Genomic DNA, 25,429 nt, shown 5'->3' with positions numbered 1-25,429 from the left:
GCTTTGTGGTACTGGGAGTTATACCACAGACTGGTTCTGGACCATATATGAGACTCTCGTCCCCAAGCCTAGCCAGTTCGTCAGCGGTTTCATTGCCGGGGACGTTGCTGCGGCCCCATACTAGGCGGATGTTGTTGTTCCTTCCTAGCATGTTTAACGTCTCAACGCATTCCAGAACTAATTTGGACGAGACTTCTGCGGCAGTCAGTGCTTTAAGTGCGGCTTGACTATCGGAGAAGACAAAAACGTTTTTATTAACTAGGGCCATCTCCAGGCTTTCTAGTGAACAACCGAGGATAGCGAAGACTTCAGCCTGAAACACGGTCGCAAACTCCCCAAAACTGGCGTATTTGCCTTTTGGTGGCCTGCCCACGTAGAATCCGGCTCCCGCACGGTTGTCTTTCCTTGATCCATTCGTGAACCAAACTATGTCACTAGGGCGGACATCGATTGGGATTTTTCTTTCCCATTCCTCCCTGGAAGGTATAAAAACCTGGTACTGCTTCGAAAAGCCTTGCTCGTGGCATCTGATGGCATGGCCATGATAGGTGATTCACTGAGAGACTGTTCCAGCTGTCGAAATGGGGTGGAGACCCAATTCGTCCTACCCGCCGTCCTGGCCCTGAGAGCCACATTTTTAGCCTCCATCTGAACAAGCAGAAGAAGCGGAGTTAAGTTGATCAGGGCCTCGAGGGAAGCGGTGGGTGTTGACGAGAGTGCACCCGTGATTATTAGACATGCCAGTCTCTGTACGCTGTTTAGTCTTTTATTACAGTTTACTTGTTCAGCCTTTTTATGCCACACTGCGCAGCCATATGTGGTAATCGGTCTCACTACGGCTGTATATAGCCATAGCATTGCCTTCGGCCGAATACCCCATTTAGAGCTGTCAAGCTTCCAACAGGAACCCAGAGCACATCTAGCCTTTTTCGTAATATACTCGATGTGCTTATTCCAAGTGAGTCCTTTGTCTAGGATTACTCCTAGATATTTGACATCACCCGCAAACTTAATAGTTTTCCCGAAGAGTGTTGGGGGTCTTAGTCCCTCCAACTTCCTCTTTTTGGTGAAAGGTATCAAGACCGTCTTATCAGCGTTTACTGTTAGCTTGACCCTTTGGCACCAATCCTCGACGACTCTTAGTGCTGACTGCATCAACCCAGCGACCACCGATGCGCATTTTCCCACCACCATAATCGCCAGGTCGTCAGCGTACCCTTGAGCGTAGTAACCTATGAGGTTCAGTTCCCTTACTAGCTCATCCACTACCAGGGACCATTCCAGGGGTGACAGCACACCTCCTTGTGGGCAACCTTGTGTCAGCCTGATTTTGAGTGTCAGGTCCATAATAGCCGATGAGGCTACCCTATTGTCGAGCGTGGCTTTGATCCATTTCCTAGTTGTTGGATATTCTTTGAAGCCAGGCCATTTGTGATAGAGCTGGTTGAAGTGTTGTCGAATGCGCTTTCAATATCGAGGAAGACACATAACGCAATCTCTTCATCTTCAATTGCTCTATCAATCCGATCTACCAAGTCCATTAGGGCCGTCTCGGTAGATTTGCCTTCTTGGTAGGCATGTTGTCTTTCATGCAGCGGTATTTTAGTGAGATAGGTGTCCCTTATATGTAGGTTGACCACCTTCTCCATTGTTTTAAGCATGTATGACTTTGGTAGAGCTTTGTCTCTGTCCCCACTTTTGGGTATGTAGGACACCCTTACCTTTGTCCATGCCAATGGGATGTAGCCCCACGCAAAACTTGCTCTGAATATGTTCAGTAGCATAGGAAGGATAATGTCCTTGCCCTGCTGTAGGAGGGCCGGAAATATATTATCCTCGCCGCCGGTCGTGTAAGGCTTGAAACTGTCAATTGCCCAAGTGACTCGGTCAGGCTTAAAGATCACGGAAGCTCTTCTCCAATCGTCAACTGATGGTCTCGTTTTAATAATCGTATGAGAGAAGGCTTCGTGATTTTCGAGATGGATACTGTTGGGGAAGTGGATAGACATACATACTTATATTCTTCCTAATTCTACCGCTAACGTTTTAGGTATCAGCGTGAGCCAAGCACTATGCCTGTCAAAACAGAACAGTTGAGATAACAATCTTGAATGTTTGATTTCGTTTTGCTATTTGTCTGCAGCATACACTTGAATTTGAGCCGCTTCTAAATGAAGCAGCTGCAAGTCACAGGATGAGGAGTTTTTGATGACAATTTTTTGGGACATAGGGATTAGGGTAGCATTGTTTAAATATCTCTAAAAATAGTGAAAATAAGAATGAAGAAGAAGCATTAGTAACTCTAATATTTACTCTTAAAATACTTAATAATAATTTCTAAAAATATTTTTTACATGAAAAATGTACGGAAAATTCAGCCCACCATAATTTGCGTGTACTCCATTTCGGATTTGTCTTTTTTCTTAGACTGCTTCCAATTTATCATGATAAATTGGAAGCAGTCTAAGAAAAATTCAGCCCACCATAATTTGCGTGTACTCCATTTCGGATTTGTCTTTTTTCTTAGACTGCTTCCAATTTATCATGATAAATTGGAAGCAGTCTAAGAAAAAAGACAAATCCGAAATGGAGTACACGCAAATTATGGTGGGCTGAATTTTCCGTACATTTTTCATGACCCAGTGACAAATAGGTCAATAAGTTTATAAAAAATACGGCCCACCCCACTCTGTCCCATCATAATGTGCGCCTGTCTTAAAAATTCGCTTGCGCGCCTGCCTTGAGCGCGTCTCGAGCTGACAGCTGCTCAGTGCGAGCGCGGTTCATACATCAATCACGCTGAAACAATCGCCGGGTCAGGGGTTTACGCCGATGACAGATTGCCGGAGTACACGCTTTTTATCAGGGTTGTCAACTATAACCGGACAATCTAGTTAAAGTCCTGTCCACGTACATCCATTCATCGCGCATGATAGGGGCAATAATTATAAACTAATATCTTCTTAGTAATCACTTGAATTGGTCCAACAGCAAAATGGGGGTGGCGAAAAAAGCAGGTTATACCGCGAGGAGTTGCTCACAGGATAGAGGCATAGTATACAATATTATAGTCTTTATTTGAAGAAGAGAAAGAGTGTACCTTGAATCTACCAACCATTTGCTGTAGATCCTGCAGGTGTTGCTGCACTAGATATAATATGTGCTGGACCAGGCCGAATAATTTTCTTAGGAGCTCAAAACAATTGGCAACCCTACGCTGTCATTATGCTTATGTTAAACGGAGTTAAACACAGTGTTACCTTATAAGGGCATTTTTATGACATGCTTGATCATTTGCAGCTATTGAATTGTTAATCGTGTATTATTTTAAATTATTAGTTAAGATGTATTGATGTCACAGAATTAGTCGTTGCTCATTTCATTTTCATTTTTATTTTTAGAAGAAATTCCATAATCTTCTAGTATTTTATTATTTTTATCGCCTATTACGTTCCTCTTTGTGAGTGAAATCTTCGATGCTGCTGCATAATATTATAGTGATGTAATTTTTTTCCTTTTATGGTTTTCGTAGCATCTCTTTCATTTCCCCTCCAATTATACCTTATTCGATGAGATATGTCGTTTGGAAGAGTAGATCAGATAAACACAGCCCGCTGCGTTCATAACCCTTTTGGATGCGCCACAAAAAGTGATGTTTCCTATAAAATCGTCGCAAAACAAATAAAGCATCTCGAGGCGAGTCTAGTATATTGTATAGAAACATGTTTAGATCGTCTAGTAGTCAGACCGGTTAAGAAAGCGATGCAAAAAACGATCATCTGGGATGTACCTGAACAGTTAGATCTCCGATTGACTCGCGAATAAAAACAATTTCGAATGAAATTTAATTACATTCATTACTCATCTTTGTCTGAAACTTAATTACTAATTTAGATTGTGAATTTTAAGGAATGTTTATTAAAACACTTTAAGAAGCAGTGTCTTATTCGAATACCTACTAAATGATGCCCGCAACTCCGTTGCGCCAAAACTCGATTATCGCGCAGGTACCGTACATTTTTCCGGGATAATAATCCTATGTCGTTTCCCGGGACTCAAAGTATCTTCATACCAAATTTCATCAAAATCGGATCAGCGGTTTGGGCGTGAAGTAGTAACAGACAGACAGAAACATTTTCGCATTTATAATATTAGTATCTAATTTTGTCATTTGTCTTTTCGATACCGCTATTTTTCACAGTAATAATAATACACTTTTCATGCACTTATTCCACTTTTATTAATCAATCAAATCATCATCAGTTGTCACCTACCACCGCTATTTTTGTTTAACGAGGTAATGACAATTGTGATATATTGATTTAAAAATCGTGTTAGAGGAAATTAATGAAGATTAACTATATTTCTGATTAATCTTCATTAAATTTAAATGTCTTCAGTCTAATCAGATTGATAGTTTTCGAGTGTCTATGCATTTTCTACTTTTTTTATAATGTCAGAGTAACGAGAGCTTCTTACATTCATCTTAATTACGCGTAAATTGTCCCATTAAATTGCACAATCGGTCTTTGTTGGACCGCGCGAGATATCGCAAGATAGATCCGAAGATTAATACCAGTTTATAGATCTGCTTCCGTTCCCGATACATTAACAGAAACCTTGTTACCGCTCGCTAATAAGCCTCTTGTTAGAATATAGGTTTGCTAATGGTCCAATGGATTAATTTTTGACAGTCTGAAGTTTTTTTCGACAGTCAAACCATTAGACATTGTGAAACTTTTGGCTTTTCTAGCGCGTGTTGATAAAATAAGAACTGAAACTGCCACTGCTGATCAATATAATATATTAATACCTCGATCGTACGAATCGCAGACACAATCGATATTCAATTGTTATGTGGTACCCGTGTGCACCCCTGTTGATGAGCTTATGGTGATTTTTTCAATAAAATCAAGACGACGCCGTCACCATTTTTTAATTCGAATAAAAAAAGTAACAAAGATAGTCGAAAAATAAAGTCGAATGTAATTTGAAAAACGGAACCTTTATTATACTTTAGTGATGTTCGTCTAATAGTCGATAAATATCGAAAATCGATTTGAATCGTCAACGTCGCCGGCAATTAGAAGTGTATTAAACTGAGGAGCCTCCATCATTATTCAACAACTCATTTTAATTGAATCATTCGGGGTAATAGTGGTTTTTAGACGTTCGACAGCGCGGTCATTATCGTACGATACTTGTAGACATCGATTAATGATACGCTTTTGAGAACTTTATCGATGTTAGTTTGGCACGTTATTAGCTCTATATTTTTTGTATCTTATCATAATTTCAAATGAGCACTAGTTAAAATTAATGTTGTCATAATATTAATATTATGTTACTTAGTTTTTGTAGTAAAAATACAGTAACTGGATTTAAGAGAAGAATAAACGTATTGCCATATATATGCGCGGCTTATTGGGTTGATTTGTGCAAAACTAATAAAAGCAAGGTAGGTATAAAGTCGAATAATAAAAGCAGACGTATAAGGTACAAATGATTTGAGGACAATCCATTGTTGAGTGGAATTTGTACAAACATAAACTTGCAAAATTATTAACCATCTTGATTATTATGGCTTATATTATTTCGCAATAAAACTGTGAAGCATAAAGCCGCTTTACGACGGTTCAAAATAAATTCTTCTTTGACACAAATACGTGCGGATTATCGAAAATGACAGTCTAAACGACAGCAAGGGCTAATAATGTAAGTAGCGATCCCGAGATGTTAATCTGAGGACAAATCTTCTTAAGTATATTGCTTGTGCAGCGGCCTGGTTGGTGAGAAACCGACGCAAGCACACCTGTATAGTCCGCATTACGAAGTTTCTAGAAGAATGATCCTTGTTTCCTCGTAATAAAACTGAACTTCTGAACACACTGTAGTGGTCAAACTGTTGTAGTGATGGGAATTTTCAAAATATCGATATTATATTATTATCTCATTAAGTTGCATCCTAGTACTTGATTAATCTATTAAAGATCTTTTTTGTTTTTATAATTCCATGTTAGTAAATTTTTAAATTCCTTTAAAATAAGTCTTTATTAGATTAATCTAAAAATGTATAACTCAATTTTGTTATTAATGCATGTCTATTATCTACTAATTTTATTAACCATATAATACGTACATAATATTAGAATTTTATTATAATTTATTAAATTAGGCAAATATGAATTAGGCTATACTTCTAAAATGAGAACTAATATTCTTATAACTAATTGTTAATCTGAAAATGAATTATAATAACGATTAACTAGTGTTTTGATTGGTCGTTGGGATTAATTAGTGAGGAGTTGAGGACGGAGTCGATAGATTTATAATATCGATGTCGATGTCGATAAATCGGCGAGTCCCGTGGTCTCACGCTGCGCCGGCGCACCGAGACCCGGTCTGGGACTCACATCATAAATCACGAGCTAATAGCGAGTAAACTCATTCGCTAATCCGAATCAAACAACTCGATATTCAATGGATGGCCCTTATTGATTCATTGATTTAGATTTTTACTCGTCAAAAAAATAAACCCATTTTTAGGGTTCCGTAGCCAAATAGTAAAAACCGGAACCCTTATAGATTCGTCATATCTGTCTGTCTGTCTGTCCGTCCGTATGTCACAGCAACTTTTCTCCGAAACTGTAAGAGCTATACTAGTATTGAAACTTGGTAAGAAGAAGAAGAAGAAATCGTTTATTTGCTAAAATAAGGTACAATATTATGTTGTTAGTCGGGTAAACAGTTCTCTTATTTTGCCTTTGAATGGGGCGTGCAAATTTTACAAGTCACTTACAACTAAATAATTAAGAGTTATAATTATACATTCCAATTAATTTTTTTTTTTTTTAAGTAGATGTAAATCTGTGAACCGCAATAGATTTTGATACAAAAATGAAAAAAAAATGAAAATTTTAGGGGTCGCCATAGGTACAACTGAAACAAAAAAAAAATCATCTAACCTATGCGTGTGGGGTATCTATGGATAGGTCTTCAAAAATCATATTGAGATTTCTAATATAATTTTTTTTCTAATCTGAATAGTTTGCGAGGGAGTTGACTCTTCTAAAGTGGTAAAATGTGTGTCTCCCCCCTCTCTAACTTCTAAAGTAGGGGCATGATAAGTCTAAAAAAAATATATGATGTGCAAGTACATTACTATAAAAACTACCAACGAAAATTGGTTCGAATGAGATGTAGCAAGTAGTTTTTAATTTATACGTCAAGTGATAAACCTTAATTTAACTTTCATTAAATCAACAAAAATTTAATGAAATCAAAAACCTTTTAATTTCATAAAAATAAACCTTATTGCTGCTGCGGAACCCTTCATGAGCGAGTCCAACTCGCACTTGGCCGGTTTTTTTATAACCATTTAAGATGCAGTGTGGTGTTGCTACGACTTTATTTTCACTGGTTGCGTATGCGCATGCAAGTACCAACCTCTCTACCAATATAGTTTTGAGCAATCAAAGAAAACTGCTTTATAGTTTGGACTCAAGCCTTCGTCTTGGCTTATATAATTTTATAAAGCTGAAGTTATTTCCTAATTAATTAGCTATTATTAACTATTATCATATTTTATTTTATCATGTTTATAATGATGTTAAATAAACGTTAATATCTTCATTAAGTCATTCCATATTGGTCAATTAATAGTCGGTAGTGTTAATTAGTCTCATTGCTGTAATAATTTATCGATAAAATAATATGTGTGTCCGCCCTACGTCCTAACTGCTAATGTTAAGGACCTAAACATTGACAATACTTTCTCTAGACCCGTATACTTATTATCCTTATTGACTCCATCTGTAGCGATCTCAACGAAGCCTAGTTGCAAATAAACAATCCATAAATGGAATTGCAATAATAAGGCAAAAATATCAGTTGTATTAAACATTGTAATAATATGAGCATTGTCGCCATTTACCAAGAATATGAATATGTTGTATGAATATATTATTGCTATAAAATGTGATACTGTTGTTTTGCGCTTTAGTACCTGATTATTCTGTTACAATAAGTGTGATATTTTTAAATGAGGTAGTTGACTTGAAAAGAATTCTACTTAATCGAAAAAATCCATATTATTCTATACGTCGAAATTAACATTTAGCTTCTCTTTTTAAAGTGGGTTAAAATAAAAATACAAGTAGCTTGACCAAAAGTAAAAAAAGGTGGCTCAACTCAAACTATGTTATCAATTATTGTTGTTTAAAGATTTTCCTGAAGAATAATACAACTAATATTCTTATTTCTAAATAATAAACATCTATAAAATAAGTAGATCATCTGCCAAATCTGTCTTCCTGTCTGTCTGTATGTTGGACACTCTCAACTGATTTTGATGAAATATTATATTATAATACATAATTGTATAGAAATACGTAGAGTCTCGGCAAATGAATTTCAGCACAATGAACTTGCGGGTAATATCTTCTATTATGGGCTATATTTTATGGTGTAACCATGTGTAACTTTGAATTTATTAAACGGTGAATGTATCGAATCATCAATTACAGAGGTTAAGTGTCTTCTGTTATGTACCGATACTATTGACTGTATTAATGTTAGAAGACATAATTTGTGAGATTTGGATCTACAGGTGAAGTACCAAGTCAACTAAATAGGAGAACGCACTAGTGATAGTTATTGTGGCCTTTAGTTTGCGTGTTACCTAAAGCTGATCGCACATTTGTCAGCACCGTACGCACCGTATGCGCCGAACGCACCGCATGCGGCATGTACGGTGCGGACGAATGTGCGAGTGTGAAACCCCGCATTTCATACAACGAATTCTACAATACGGCACGTACGGCGCGTGCTTCCTGATAAAGGAGTGAGCACACTGAGCCACAAATTGTATGGAGGCGGATTTTTGCGATGAGCCCCGGCACGCTGAGCCCCGGCACGGCCCGTCTCAATGGACTCACTCCTTAAATGTGCCATTCGTACTGCCTATAATTTACTTTACCTAATAATTAATAAATATTATAAAACCGAAAGTTTGTCTGTTTTGCTAATTTCTAAATACGTTTTAAATATCAACAATTTATAAGTTGATATACTTAAAGAGATTTTTAATTTCTATTTAGAGTTTTTATGTCACATATTATTATATAGTCATATAGATAAACGAATTTTGGCGCGACGGATTTGCGGGCAACATCTAGTGCACTGCTCCACTGTTACTTACAGCTTTTGCACATAAAATTATGCAATTAAACGAAAAGTAACTTAAAGCGGATCCATTAGACATTATGACCCGGCGCCGCCCCAGCCTCAAGTGTGAAAACCCTGATTTGAGGTTAAACACCGTACGAGTACTGACACTACTGAGTCTAGTATGATACTTAATTATGTTGTCAGCCGGTAAATAATTATTTCCAGCCAGAACAGGTTTAGCTTGAAGTCAATTTACTGCAGGAAAGTGTTGGGACTGTCATTTTAATGATAAGAAAAGTGCATTGACGGTGCAACGAACTTTATCTCTGATCGCAATTACAATAGATTGAGCACTGGTTATTTACATCGTAGGAATGGTTCCTTGGTAAGCCACATTTTACGAAATAAAGAACAAGTGCAAGTCGGACTCGCGCACGAAGGGTTCCGTACCGTTATAGAGCAAAAAAAAAAACAAAAATTGTGTTTTTGTATGGGAATTAATTTGGGCCCTTAATTTTTTATTTGGTTTTTATTTGATATTATTATTAATTATTAAAGTACATAATATATAATTCAGGACTTTGTGAAAATTTCAAGTCCCCTACCTGTTGCTATTATTGATATCGAGGAAAAAAGCCAAAAAATCACGTTTGTTATAGTATGGGACTTAATTATTAATTTTATTTTGTTTTTAGTATTTGTTGTTCTAACGGCAACAGAAATACACAATTTGTGAAAATTTCAGAAGTCTAGCTATGTCAGCTCTTGAGAATATAGCCTGGAGACAGACTCCTACCCTTTGGGTACAGAACCCTAAAAATGACAGTTTGTAATGAATATTTACGCATTATCCTTATCACTTCATTGCTCGTAGTATTTTAATTTTGATACCTAAGCTTCGCATGGAGAAGTTAGGAAACAAAATTGTATAGGATTTGTCATTACTAAGGGATACCTAGGATAGCTCCTTAATAAAAGTAATTCGATTTTTAAAGGCTGCTGAAAAAGTAATTTTAATTTTAATCTGTTCTTTAATTTGAAACAAACGATAAGCAATAAGTGCGTTAACCTCTATAAGTCAGTCAGTAAGAAAATAAAAAAGTAATTTTACACGTGTCTATTTGAGAACGGAACCGGAAACATAAAAATCATAAAGATCAATTTCCAAACGACAATATTCGGATAAGGAATTAAAATACCTAATCACCAATGTAAATGTATGGTATTACTTATCTGCATCATTTTATGTTAAAAATATTGAATAATAATAATATAGAAGCGTTAATTCCACTTTAGGAACATCGATTAGGAAAATCTAGAGTGCATACGTACAAGCCTTTTTTAACGCAATGTCTTAAGTCGCAAAAAAATCTAGTAAATTATTCCGAAGTGCAGAATTATGTTTCATTCATACATTTAGACATTTAATGAGTTGACTGATTACGAGTTATTAATTTACAGCTATAGCTTTATCTAGTTAAAAAACTATATTTTAGGCCAAGGGTTCCCAAAGTTCCCGTGTGCGCCTCGGCTCCCTGGCACGCCGTGAAAAGGCAAGAGGGGCGCCGTGAGTCGATCCTCCATCATTATCCAAAACCACAAATATTATAAAATTAAATTATAATATAATTATTAATCATGTAAGCAGGTAGGCGATTAAATACTTGTTCATTTTTATTTACCTGCTTAACCTAACTATAAAATCATTAAAGGTATTTATTTATGTACTTACCTTTTTGTAATATCTAGGTAAAGTAAGGCGACGCGACCTGACAAAATATTGTGACGTATGAGCTATAATTGCGCCACATACTAAAAAATATTGGGATTTGGGAGGCCCTGATCTAGGCATTTAATAATATTATGACTGATCACGAGATGTTAGAGGTCGATCAGGGAAAATTAAATAAGATTTTCAATACGTTCCCATCAGATCGTCCATCGCGAAAGCTCGACTGGTTTCTCGTTTTCCATTTCAACGGAAACTAGTTAGCGTACTTGGTTTCACTTCAATAATATTGTTTACTCGTTTCGGCTCGAGCATGTATGAGAGCCATAATGTGCTGTTGTGTATGAAAAAAATCTACATAAACTTTATACTAACCGATGGTCTATAAGTGCTTTACAATAGCGGCCACTAGCTACCTACAAAATATAGAGGTGTTACACAAATTAGTGATGGTACTGTATGCTTTTAGTGTGACCGATACGTGATAAATCTGTGAAAAAGGGACGGATGCGATAAATCGGTGAAGTTTCCAAAAGTTTTTAATCAGTTAAAAAATTGGTTTCATTTGACGAAACGGTATGTCCATTGTATTCTTAATTCTTATATCTATGGCGCATGATCACGATCGACCGCATGAAAAATAGCCGAAGAATAAAAATAAAAAACAAAAGTGATCTACATAATATTACAACATACACTGCAAGTATATGATAATCTTCCAATTTAATTCCATGCGGGTTTTTGTAAAGGGTTTGTCAATACATTTGGGAAAATCATTTATGTAGATTAAAAATAAAAGGGGACCTAACACACTACCCTGTGGAACTCCATAAAGTAATTAATGTCTAAGGATTGAACTTGATTATCTAGACTTTAGACGACTTAGATTGAACAGGATTAGGATTAGATTAACTAGTATTTTATATATATATATATATATATATAGAAGTATCTTAGACGCGATTTTTATTTCTTTATCAGTTTAACGAGAAAAAGCTTTACTGTTGCCAGGTGACAAGTGATATAATCTCATATAATTTACTGTGTGAAATATTTCTATACAGCTGGTATAGAATTCATTATACTTTACAACTCGGGTAACCGCTATTGCTTCCTGCACCATTGAATATAATATTTTACTTTCTTGATACTTATCGTCGCCTGTTGAATTTCATGTACCAATTTCAGAATTTATAGTTTACAATATTATTATTTTATTTTGGTCCTTAGTTGGTTGAAAAACTATTGTTATTTTTAACCGACTTCAAAAAAAAAAGAGAGGTTAACAATTCGACGCGTACGTGTACGAGTATGTAATATTTCTAGAACTGCCCAGTTTTTGTCTATGTTACTCAACAATCTTCTGAACAAATGTGCCAAATTTCAAAAGTGTATGTATGTATGTATGATTTTATGTTTGTACACGGATATATCCGGAACCACAAGTCCGATTTAAGTGATTATTTTTTGTTGTACTGCGTATTGTTCAACTTAGGGAATACTGCAAGTTTCATTAAAATCGGTTCAGTAGTTTCTGAGATAGGGAATTTTAATTCTGAATTACGTACGATTTGAAGTCGGTTTTATCTTTTTAAAATACTATTATCTTTCTTTTCAATATAGGAATTCGATATGAAGTTTTTAATAATTTACTAGATGTTGTGCGTAATCGATCCTTTTAATTGAGCTCAAAGTCTTACTGTCCAATTTTATCAAAATCAACTTATCATCTTGATCCAGTAAAGGTTCACTTTCGTTTTTGTATAAAAGAGTATCACTAAATAATGGACGGGCGTGAAAGAATGGTTTTTATTTTGGAAATATAAAGGACCCGCCACTTTAAGACTAAACGATTTAAGTTTTACTTTCGAAATGTTTAGATTTGTGAAAACGGTCAATTCACTAATTCTTTACCATTTTAGTAAAACTAATCAAATAGCTTCAATTAGTAAATTCCGAAAGGTATTGTAGGAATTATTTATTTTAGAAATTAAGGAAATAAGCCATATACGTCGTTCCGGCAACAGTCTAATTCGCAATCAACACAAAGAAGACCGCGGTTTGTCTGTTCGTTGCAAGTTTTTATTAGATCGAATCGATTTTATTAATAGTTCCCGATTCTCCATAGACATAAATAGTGATTACTCCGAAGAATAGATTAAAGAGAATAGAATAGATTACAATGACTTCAATGGGATTCAGTTTTATAACAAAGATCTTTATTTATAAAGCTGTACAATAATAATAATCCAATTTTGTAAAAATTAAACCCTCAATACTTGATCATCTAAACTAAGCGGCTAAACCAATAATTGTAATAATAAACATAATAGAAGACGAGAAAGAACTTAGAATATCCCATCAAGCCCCAAGCGGCTACATGCGGCCGCGAAACTATTATCTTTTGTGTCTCGTTTCTCACGATTGAGGGAATGTTTATTTATGTCACGGAAAAGTATCACTTTAAAACGTAGGTACACAGTGTAAATCCAAGCCCTAAAATATTTGTCACCTAAGGTCCATCCAGAATGTTTTACAGTTTCAATGTGAGCGAACCTTATAGTATTGGCGACAGAGAAAAATACCAATGTATGTAAATTCACAATTTAAATATTATACAGTAGAGAAACCGTGACCTTGAAATCACATTCGCTTGAGAAGTTTTATAAAACGTGTTATTAAAGTATATATAATGTATTATTTTATTTCTCCGAGCCAAAAATAAATAAAGTATTTTTGTTATTCAAAATGGGTATCAATAAACACTTTTTGAACGACGATACATTTGTGCTTACCACTGGTTCGGGAACGAGCGGCGCGCGGCGGCGTAAGAAACTCGCTAAACTCACAGGCCCTAAAAGCCTCTAAAATTACATAGGTCCGATTCGGACTGTTATAAAGTAGCGTTATTCAGATATGAATATAATAATAATATTATATTGTTTTGTTTTGCCAATTCAAGTTATCTGACATCACTCTAATCACTAATGTGTGTTCGATTCGAGTCTAGTCCGAAGATGGTGTACTGTTATTTACATTGTGGTAAATCCGGGGCGGACGCACGTAAACATGCACATTGTCACTGGGCCTCGCTCTGCGCTAAACATTGATTTTACGACACAATTGCTCTTTACACTTGTGTGGCATCGAAGATCTGCGGTCACTGGAAGTGGCATTAGTTGCTGAGTGCTGGCTTTTCTCCACATTCTGCGCCTTAAAAAATAATTCTAATATCTCACAGGAAAATAATTTATGGTCAGAAATTAAAAGTACATGAATATGTATTGCATAAACGACCACTACTGACTTTACGTGGAATTGAAAATAAACGCAGTTCGTACATGCGGTTACAGAAAGCGTACAAAGTGTCAAACTTATATTTATTATTATTGTTTCATCGAAAAAACAGTAGCTGGCTTGCATTAGTAATTAATTTTATTATGACGGAAATAACATTTAAATACTTATGCAAAATTTTATTGCATATTAATTTCTTTCAAAAACTAGAAATCTATGTACGGTAGCTGAGAATTTTGAAGTTTGTTTTCGTTGTTTTACTCTACATGAAATATTTTTTTCTCCGCTAAAAAGTTATATATATTTCAATAAGATTTCTGTAAATTTTATTGCTTATTAGTATGATTATGCTTAAGTTTATGGTGATTTTTAATTTGTGTATCAAATTTATTGTCAGTCAAGCCGAAAACAAGTGGCAAAAAATAGATTCGTAGTCAGCTGCATATGAAAGTAGCTAATTTACATTTATAATTATATGCTCCTCTGTTTTTGATCACCATAGCGTTATAATTAATTAATACATGCTTAGTAAATATGTAAAGTAGATAATAAATTTATTAAATTTGTCATATTCTATTAAATTTATTGGGCGAATGTCGTGAAATCATTTTTATAATGCCTTTTATCATTTTTGTTATTTAATATCACAGAGGTTTTCATTTTAATTAAGATTTCCGCGAGTCTTGAGCTCATTAATTATTTATTATTTTTACGAGTTTTTTTGTTGTATAATAAATATAACAACAATATTATAAGGTAGCCTTAGTTTTTTCCCCTGACATCGCAATATTGTTAGTCATTAGTCAGTACACTAAAGTACATGTCCTACAAAAAGTGTTCATCAAATTGGTATCCAACATTATTCTGATAGCGCAACAAAGTCCCTTCCAGTGTCTTTATATCCGTGCAAATTCTGTAACATGTGTACGCGGTACATGCTTCTATGACATCACGCCTTTGTGACTCGAGAGTGGGCAGACAAAGCTTGAGTATACTGACCGTTAAAGGCGTATGAATTATAGATACGCCATATTTAACATCCAATATCTAGGTATCTATCATTTTAATAGTAGCTGTCGAGACGCCCCCCACTGTTAGACATTTGATATTACACCCAAAGTGCGTAAAATTGGGTTTTTAATTTTCGTTTTACATTACAGGTTTCGACGGAGTTCCCTGACATTATTAATTGAGGTATGTATGTCGATTATTTTTGCAATATCGATTCTAACTGTTACAAGAAAGCGCTTGAAAAAAATTAGTAAACAACATAAAAGTCACAGATCATTTTTAAACAATTTCATTTAAAAGGTAAGCATTTATCATCACACAGAAAAACCGTTACCGAAATCTCAGTTATTTAAATAGAAATTAGTAACTCAAGCGTCCACTTGACCTATCGAAAATATTTCTGTATCGATTGTGGCGTGGTGAAACTCTATGGCAATACACACAATGGCGGCCGACAGTGAGTGTTTGCCCAGCGTGTTTGCTCGCTGACAAAAGTTCAGTTGCGTCACCGTTGGCACATCTACTGCTGAGGGTCCGAGATCTTTGTATTCTCAATATACATTGTTAAATTATAATTGTGTGTTAGCATTTGCTATTTCGACTTTCGAGATCAATTCAGTTGACACTAAGATGTTAACGTCGCTTAAAATATTCGTTAATTTTGTTAAAATGTATAGGTACCATCTGAGACTGTTTGACTTCGGAAATCTGTCTTATTACCTTTAACTCACCAGTTTTATTTTTATTTTTGTCGTGGTCATGCTAATCCTGCTGCACTTTTCACTTTTCAAGTCATTAAACGAAATTACACATTTGTGAAAAGCGTAAACCGTTAATTGTGCAATTAACGAAAAAACCGAATCTCTCAATAAAACGAACACACGAATAAAATTACAATCACACGTCTAATTATAAAGGCTATTTCGAGTTTTATACAGACAATAAATATTTTCTTTTATTATATAATAATAATTAAAGTTCGCTTTTAGTTCGGAATTAATTGAGTCGGTGACAAAAGCATTCAGCCGAAACTTCAAAAGTACGTTTAATAAATCGAAAAAGCTATTAAAAGTTTAAACGTCGTTTATCTTGATTGAGATTTATGATAAGTGGTCAAGCGACAAGTCGGCTACTTGATTGTTCCCCGATTACACGCTTAGATTCAGTTACAAAAGTTTACCTGTGGCTGAGACGTAAACTGTCGTATCTCCAAAGTGATCTGATACCTATACCAGCTAGCGCCAGTAAAATATAATATACTAGCTGTTGCCCGCGACTTCGTCCGCGTGGACTTAAGTTTATAGCGCGCGATGTCAACAAAATTGGTGTCAAAAGCTTTTATAAAAAAAAACCCTGGTACCCCTTAAATCAAAACAGCTGTGCAGTGTGCACATATTTCATTTTTTAAATTACACTTTATATTTTATGCCAAATTTTAAAGCTTATTTAGCCCCCCAATTACACAACTTTACCCATAAACTATTTATCATAGAAAGGTTTAAGGTTACGTCACTGTATATAATATAAAGTACTGACTTATTATATAACGTAAAAAAGAAATAACAATCGAAAATAATTGAATCCCGAATGTATGATGATACCACCTCTTATAGAAAGATGTTGGGCAAGCGTAAGGGCGATGTAAGAGACGCACGGCGCCATCTAGTATGAATTTTTGGAACTAACTTAATTTAAACAAATTTTCGTATTTTCACCCCCTTACAACGCTTTTTTCCAGTAAAAAGTAGCCTATGTCATTTCTCAGGCTTTACACTATCTATATACAAAATTTCATTACAATCGGTTTGGTAGTTTTGGCGTGAAAGCGAGACAGACAGACAGACAGAGATACTTTCGCATTTATAATATTAGTATAGATAATATGGGCCTAGATGCCTGATTTAATAAATAAAGATAGCCATTTTCATAACATACGTTATGAATGTTTTTTTTTTATATCTAGTTTGTTGGAAAAAAGTAAGTTTAATCCATACAGATTTGAATGAGTACCTAGTACCTACTAGAAATTAATTCCTATGTGACTATAAAATTACTTACTTTATTTTATAGTTAAGTTAATTAACATAAAAATTAATTTCTTAACTTAATATAATTAAACTCAGTAACTTTTTTAAACTAGGGGAATATAAATTATAATATTTAACTCTATCTTCGTAACTTGAAAGGTTACGAACACCTGTCAAAACATCAGGGGGGTCTTAATATGTCAATTTAAATTAGACAATCGTTAACTATGTTTTAGTAGTCAATTTGGTTAATGATTTAAAGCAAGGGTTGATTTATATTTTATAGGTTTGAATAAGGTCAATTGTTTAATAAAATAACTAGTAATTAAGTCACAAAATACGTTGCTTTTCTTATTATGTGCATTGGTAAATTATACCAAGAAACAATAACATTAGTCTCAATACTTTACAATGTATTATAAATTACTAAATAACGTCCGTAACTCCGTTGCGTCCTTCTAGTGATCGTAAATTGCGTCTAAATTATTTTAATGCAAGGGAACGGAACATTTTTTTGTTACGAAAACTACCCTATAGTCTTTTTTTTTTATGAAATAAGGGGGCAAATGAGCAAACGGGTCACCTGATGGAAAGCAACTTCCGTCGCCCATGGACACTCGCAGCATCAGAAGAGCTGCAGGTGCGTTGCCGGCCTTTTAAGAGGGAATAAAATAGAGGAGGGTAGGGATGGGAAGGGAAGCGAATAGGGGAGGGTAGGGAAGGGAATAGGGTAGGGGATTGGGCCTCCGGTAAACTCACTCACTCGGTGAAACACAGCGCAAGCGCTGTTTCACGCCGGTTTTCTATGAGAACGTGGTATTTCTCCGATCGAGCCGGCCCATAGTCTGTCAAGAAAGTCATGACAGGCGGGAAAATTTTTAAATGAAACAAAAATTAAGAGAACTTTATTAATTCGAGATAAAAATGTGCAAAGTGACAATATTTAAAATGTAATAAGCGTTCTCTATGAAAATACAAGAAGAAAATACACCTTTTAAGCGTGATTACGTTTACAAAATTTTCCCGCCTGTCATGACTTTCTTGACGCACTATAAGACTGGGTTGCACCAGAGGTGTGGGTAAAGTTAAAGTTAAATATGGCGTCCAAACACCCCATATTCTCATACGACATCTGTCAATTTTTCCGGTTATAGTTAAGGTTAAAGTCAAAGTTAGTTTGTGCAACCCAGTCTTAGTATCTTCTTTATCGGGAAAAAAATTCTAAATATTTCGATACCAAATTTCACTTAAATCGGTTTTGCGGTTTCAGCGAAACAGGTAACATACAGACAGATACATAGTTACATTTTCGCATTTATAATATAATAGTACTAGCTGTCCCGGAAAACGTTTCTTTGCCATATAAAGTATTTCGCCCATATTATTTTATTGAAGTGACTAAACAAGTATGTCACTATGGCAACGTCCATCGCTATCCCGTCGCACAAACAATGGTCGCCGTCAGTCTCGAGTTGTAATAATTTACTAGTATTTATTCAATAAATGCACTTATTTATATAAAAAGTACGCAGTAGCCGATTCTCAGACCCACTGCATATGCATATAAAATTTGGTTTAAATCAGTAAAGTCGTTTCGGAGGAGTACGCGGCCTAATATTGTGATTTGTGACACGAGAATTTTATATAATAGATAAGATGGATTGACATTCTTAAATATATTATTATTACACGACACAAACAAATAATATTATGAACAAAACAACATTCTTTCTAAATTTATCTTTCCCGTTAATGTGTAGAAAGTTCTAATTGTGGAAGAACATTTTAACACTTTATTATTATAATGACGTAATAAAATTCCAATTAACAATACAATACAATAAACTACATTCTTTATTCTTACGTCTTCCATACATTAACAACTGCTGTGATAAAATAAGCACGGAACATATTTTTTATTCAAATGAATCAATAAAAATAAAATAATAGCCCATTCATAGATGACCGAAGTTGAACAGGTGGCGAGATGAGATTTCGAGATGGCCTCCTTTTGTTATTAGATTTATAGTCTTCAGTGACAATTTTGACAGGACTTTATGACACAGGCATAAGGATTAATCTAGTAGAAACTCCTTGGAAGATTCTATTCGGGCTATGCTGCAGAACAAAACCAGAGTAGACAGAAGTCAGAACTAAGTCAGTTCTGTTTACTCTAGTAAAACTTACAACCTTCGAAAATTTCAGAATTGAATGTACTCATGAATCTTTTACGATAGAGTCGTATGGTAAAATAAGTAACAGTAGTTGCGGAAAAAAAGAAAGAGAAAAATGCAATAAATTTATGTTCTTGAAAACTTTCCTTTACTATACAGAGGCTAGTAAAAATTTAAAATACATATTATTCTGATCAAGGAAATACCTACCTAGGAAATTTTTAACCCAGAAAATGTACTGTTTCGTGCCAAAAACGAATCCCGATAAAGTTGCTGGTAGTGGTTTAAGAGGGAACGCGGGTGCAGTAGAATTTAAATGAAGAAACTATTGCCATCACCACATTCATCCTGCGCCGGCACGTGTATTGTGATAGAGACAGATACAGTAAATCGAGATGACGTAATATAGAGAGAGATAACGTAGTCCTTCTGATTCCTCCTTCAAAATAGAGCCTATTTTTTTTTTAAATATTTTCAGGATGAGTGAGTTTATGTCTCTACGTTTAGAACCTATCTAAATTTTTTTTATCTTCAGCAAGAGTGAGTCTATGCCTCTACGTTTTTATATTTATCTTAAAGAACTTTTAAATTTGTTTTATGGTCGGTGGATTGGTGGGTTCGGGGCATTCATATTTTGCGAATTTGAAGTTCATATTTTTCATATATCATCATATATTCATATTTTGTTATTTATTAGTAAATTTAGAAAAAGTCTCATGTAGAGGCATAGCTTTAATAAATCCCAATATTGTATAAAAAAATCATTTGTCTTGACGCATTGCCCAGGGAGTAAATTGTAGATTACGTTTGTATGGAAAAACAGTGCTAGCGTACCCTCTTAATGTACTTAATGAGAAGTTAATCACAATTTGTCAAGCCTAGCCGACTTATGACGATATGGAATTGACATAATCGGACCAAATAACACAGGTTCATCAACTGCCTATGAATTAATTTCATCGATGTTACATTGTTAGGGATGTCCATTCTTTAATTTATCGGCATACATTGAGTTATATAAATATAATAAAAAGAGAAACTATAGCGCTTTCTACGGTGAATATTGAACACAGGAAACTGATCATATAGTATGTTATTAGTCTCGTGGTCACACGGGTTAGCGGCGATTTTTTCTCATTAAAATTCAAAGAAGCGGTTTCCAAACGACCTTCATAAACAAAGCCTTAATGGTACAGGTTTAGGAACAATTAACTAGCCCAATTGCCCGAAATAAACGGCTATTATTAGTTACAGTTCAAAAGATAGTCGAATCGGTTTCGTTAGTCAAAGAAAAAATCTTAATGAAACTATAAAAGTTTTTTTTTTTGAGTTTTCAACTCTCAGGGGCTAATTACAAAAGTAAAGGAGAGTTAGCTTTAGGATGCAGCATACGATTATCGCGATTGAGCTGCTGAACGTTGTTGGATGCTACAAGCATCTCGTGGATAGGAAGCGCCAAGAGAGAGATATAAAGAGCTTTGTAGAGCTACAGCTTGTAATACATTAGAACAAAATATTCGCTAGCCAAATGTTGTAAACGTGGGAGAGCCATGCTTCGGCACGAATGGGAATCGACCGGAGAAACACCACGTTCTCACAGAAAACCGGCGTGAAACAGCGCTTGCGCTGTGTTTCTGCGAGTGTCCATGGGCGACGGAAGTTGCTTTCCATCAGGTGACCCGTTTGCTCGTTTGCCCCCTTATTTCATAAAAAAAATAGCATCTAAAAAGTAACGTTATTCGTCACTGGTCAGTATATAGGGCAAATCCAATCGTTGGCAGTCAACTCATACTTGGCTTCTTAGATTTTTAGAGTACTAGGAATGCTAATAATAGGATTTTCCACAGCAATAATTTTTGAATATCAATAATTGGGCATTTTACTACATTAACCGAGCCTTAAAAAGATTAAAGTATGTTGTGAGTCATCATCGTTAACCTGCTTTCGTCCGGAATTTGCATGCACTAGGCGTGGGCGACCGGTCCAGGGGACTTCTTCTAATGCCATTCATCATTATGTCTAGCTTTGATATACCAGTACGAGTCTATTGTTAAGACATCATTTAAACAGTTATGACTTATGACATATGACATATTAATATGAAGATAAAAGAATTTTGATTTTTGTGTTTCCCCCGGGCCTTCTGCCTGTGTATCTATTCATTTGATAGTCCGTACAGATAGTATTTAAGATAAATTCTTTATTACTTAAGTGCAGAAATAATATTACTTTCATATTTTTTTTTCTTAGTAAGAGTTCAAGAATACATAAGTTTAAAACTAATACTAATTTTCAAGTTACACAAAAGTGATAATTCTTGGTTAATAACGCGATAAATCAAAATTATAATTTTGTTTATGGTTGTATGTGTGTAATAATTTATGTACAATTAGCGACAAACAGATCATAAAATAGTTCCATATGAGGCTTAACAGCTAATATTGATTCGATTCGCTGCCGCTGTAAATCGACGGATTATATTATTATCGATATGAATCAATGAATTTTGTATTGGAATTCGTTGAGGTTGCACTTACTTATAAGCAGTTTAAAAGATAATAATAAAAGTGCCTAATATCTTCGATACTTACATTATACAACTGGTCAGTTTTTAAGTTTGAACTCGAACTTCTGTACCGATCTAGAGTAGACTACGAGGACTTATGCTTTTTGGGGGAAAATGTACCCTACATTTTCCCAGGAAGTTTTTTGTTTACGTGGGCAGAGCCGCGCGGAACGTCTATTGGATGATAAGGCTGCGTTTCCACCAGAGCTGAGCGGAGCTGTGTTGCGAGGAATGTGTTTTGAGAACCGCGAGCCGCGCTGAGCGATATCATGGAAAAGTCATGTTTTAATGAAGCGATTCTATTGGTTTTCAAAAACACATTCCTCGCAACACAGCTCCACTTAGCTCTGGTGGAAAGGCACCTTAGTCGGGCACCACTCACAAGGCAATGTGCCCCAACTCCCAAGTATAACCGAACTATATGCCTTTTTTTTATGAAATAAGGGGGCAAACGAGCAAATGGGTCACCTGATGGAATGCAACTTCCGTCGCCCATAGACACTCGCAGCATCAGAAGAGCTGCAAGTGCGGTGCCGGCCTTTTAAGACGGAACAGGGTAATAGGGGAGGGTAAGGATGGGAAGGGAAGTGAATAGGGGAGGGTAGGGAAGGGAATAGGGGAGGGTAGGGAAGGGAATAGGGGAGGGTAGGGAAGGGAATAGGGGAGGGTAGGGAAGGGAATAGGGGAGGGTAGGGAAGGGAATAGGGTAGGGGATTGGGCCTCCGGTAAACTCACTCACTCGGCGAAACACAGCGCAAGCGCTGTTTCACGCCGGTTTTCTGTGAGAACGTGGTATTTCTTCGATCGAGCCGGCCCATTCGTGCCGAAGCATGGCTCTCCCACGTATATGCCTCCAAAAATATACCTACTACCTGATTAAATATAATATTATATTGGCGAGAACTATTAACAATTTTGTTTATATTTTCAGCACAGATGACTGACGTCAATGTTTTTTTCTTAACCATCTTTGTTGATTGAACCAAATCTATTTTAAACAGCTATAAACTACTATTTATGACACCAATGAGTAAGCATTTTTTGGGTTAATTAAACAACCTGTAATGGACTAGAAAAGCTTCCGATGATATGACGCACATACTGTGATTATACTTAGTCAGAAACAGTTATACGGACGAAGGTATGGTAGAGTAGAAGAAGTCGCTATTATAGATAGTTACAACATGAAAATTCGATTTATTACACTTCGATTTATTACACTTCGATTTATTACACTTCGGTGTATTACACTTCGATTTATTTTAATTAAAAATTAATAACATTCTTCAAATTTTTACTGATATAAAACAAAGAGGGATGAGTTTGTAAGATGTAGGATATTATCTTCTTTAAAATTTACAGCATTTTCGAAACTAACCACATAAGTATATTCTTAACACAATAAAGTGTTAATAATAATTAATTATAAAATCAATATAATAAGCAGGTAGCAGCATGCTATTCATTACATCAGTATTTACGGACGCCTCCGTGGTTAAGTAGTATAGACCACGGCTCTTGACTCGGAGGTCGTGGGTTCGATTCCCGCGTTGGAAACATGTTATTTCCATGTTTGGTTAGGACAATGCAGGCTGATCACCTGATTGTCTGCCAAGTAAGATGATCCATGCATCGGATGGGCATGTAAAAAGTTGGTCCTGCGCCTGATCTTTCGCCAGTCGTGTCGGTCTTCCGTCCCACTGGGTTATGAGAGTAAAGGAATAGAGAGTGCTCTTGTGTACTGCGCACACACTTGGGCACTATAAAAATTACTCCTGCGTAGCTGGCCTGGTTTCAATGAAACCGGCCACCGTCACCGAAACCGGTGTGGGAGCTAGTAATATTATAGACATCTAAATAGCTGTTTACAGTATTACTTGGGCGGTAGGCCCGATTCGACCAGACTTGAAGTTACACGAGTGTAACTATCATGAGAATAATTTTACTCCGGCCGGCAACGCACCTGCAGCTCTTCTAATGTTGCGAGTGTCCATGGGCGACGGTAGTTGCTTTCCATCATTTGACCCGTTTGCTAGTTTGCCCCCTTATTTCATAAAAAAGATAGATAGACAGACAAACACACTTTCGCATTTATGATATTAGTATGGAAATATGGATTATATTTTAAGCCCGTCACTGACTTAGCTATAATATATATTATTATAGTAGCTACCAGAAATATATATTATAGCTGAGTGTGCGGTCACGCGAGAATTAGTATAGAAAATATATTACTATATATTTTCTATACTAATTCTCGCGTGCTAGCCTAGCTATAAAAATATTATATATTATAGCTAAGTCTGTGACGGGCTTTACTGTAATTGACCCATAGACCATCATGTACCTCAAACTTCAAAGGCAGTAAGCAGTGCGAATCGATTTTCGTAATTCCATGGATATCTGGCTGTATGCTGCTGATTATTTCAAATTGTGGGCCGTTGCGAATTGATTCAATTATTATTTTCAACCATTAACACTTTATTGTGTTCGATGATTCTATTTTTAATTTACATTTTCAGTTAAAACGATGTTGAATTGTTGTGCGGGATTATTTTGGTTTTTCTAAACCTATATTTATTTATATTATAATCACAGTAAATTGTAGTTCTAGACTCTAGTAAAATCTATGTCAGTACTATATAATACTGCTTAATTCATTACTACTGCATATACTATTTACTGTGAACAGTTACTATTTTTAACACATTTTATTTAGTCACAATAAATTAACTCATAAATCATTAATTTTTGTAAATTCCTATCATTGATATCATATACTAGCGACCCGCCCCGGCGTCGCACGAGTATAAAATATATAGCTACTGAAAAAATGATTAAAATCGATAGCCTATGATCCTTCACTTGGTCTACTTCTTATCTGTGCCAAATAACATAAAAATTGCTCCAGTATTTCGCGAGATAAGCCCTTTCAAATAATTTCATTTCATTTCAAATTTCATTTCTTCGCTCCTATTAGTCTTAGCATGATAAAATATAGCCTATAGCCTTCCTCGATAAATGGGCTATCTAACACTAGAAAGAATCATCAAAATCCGTTGCGTAGTTTGAAAGATTAAAGGGAACAAAGGGACATGAGGGATAGATAAAGATATATTCTTATAGTGGCATAATATTCTTTTTATCTTTTTTGCGAATTATGTTACAACGTACAAGCCACTGGCAATTACGATTTTCGCTAAGTTGAAACAATGTCAAATGTTACGAACAAATGACAAGATTACTAATCTACTCGTAAGCAAATGGAATAAAACCTCCTTATTCCGTCTACTTCCGTTTCATAGGTAAATCACATTTGTACAGTGACAGGCGTTACAAAGCGCGCGTCACACCAATGACATGGCAATCTTCGGTGTTTGTTACATGCTTGTCAAGACGCATGTAGCATCATCAGCATGCTTAACATGGCCATTTGCCATCTTAGTAAGAGTACTAC

The 25,429-nt window shown here is 35.5% G+C and overlaps 1 protein-coding gene across 1 annotated transcript in view; it reads right to left on the bottom strand.

Annotated features, from left to right (window-relative positions):
• LOC121726322 (transcription factor Sox-5) overlaps nucleotides 1–25,429 on the bottom strand; it is a 259,272-nt gene that overhangs the window by 198,427 nt on the left and 35,416 nt on the right. The gene's annotated exons all lie outside the window — the stretch shown is intronic.

Source organism: Aricia agestis, chromosome 4 (assembly GCF_905147365.1).
Source record: "Aricia agestis chromosome 4, ilAriAges1.1, whole genome shotgun sequence".
NCBI lineage: Eukaryota > Metazoa > Arthropoda > Insecta > Lepidoptera > Lycaenidae > Aricia > Aricia agestis.
Note: the sequence above shows the minus strand (reverse complement) of the source record. Positions and strands in the feature narration are given on the sequence as shown.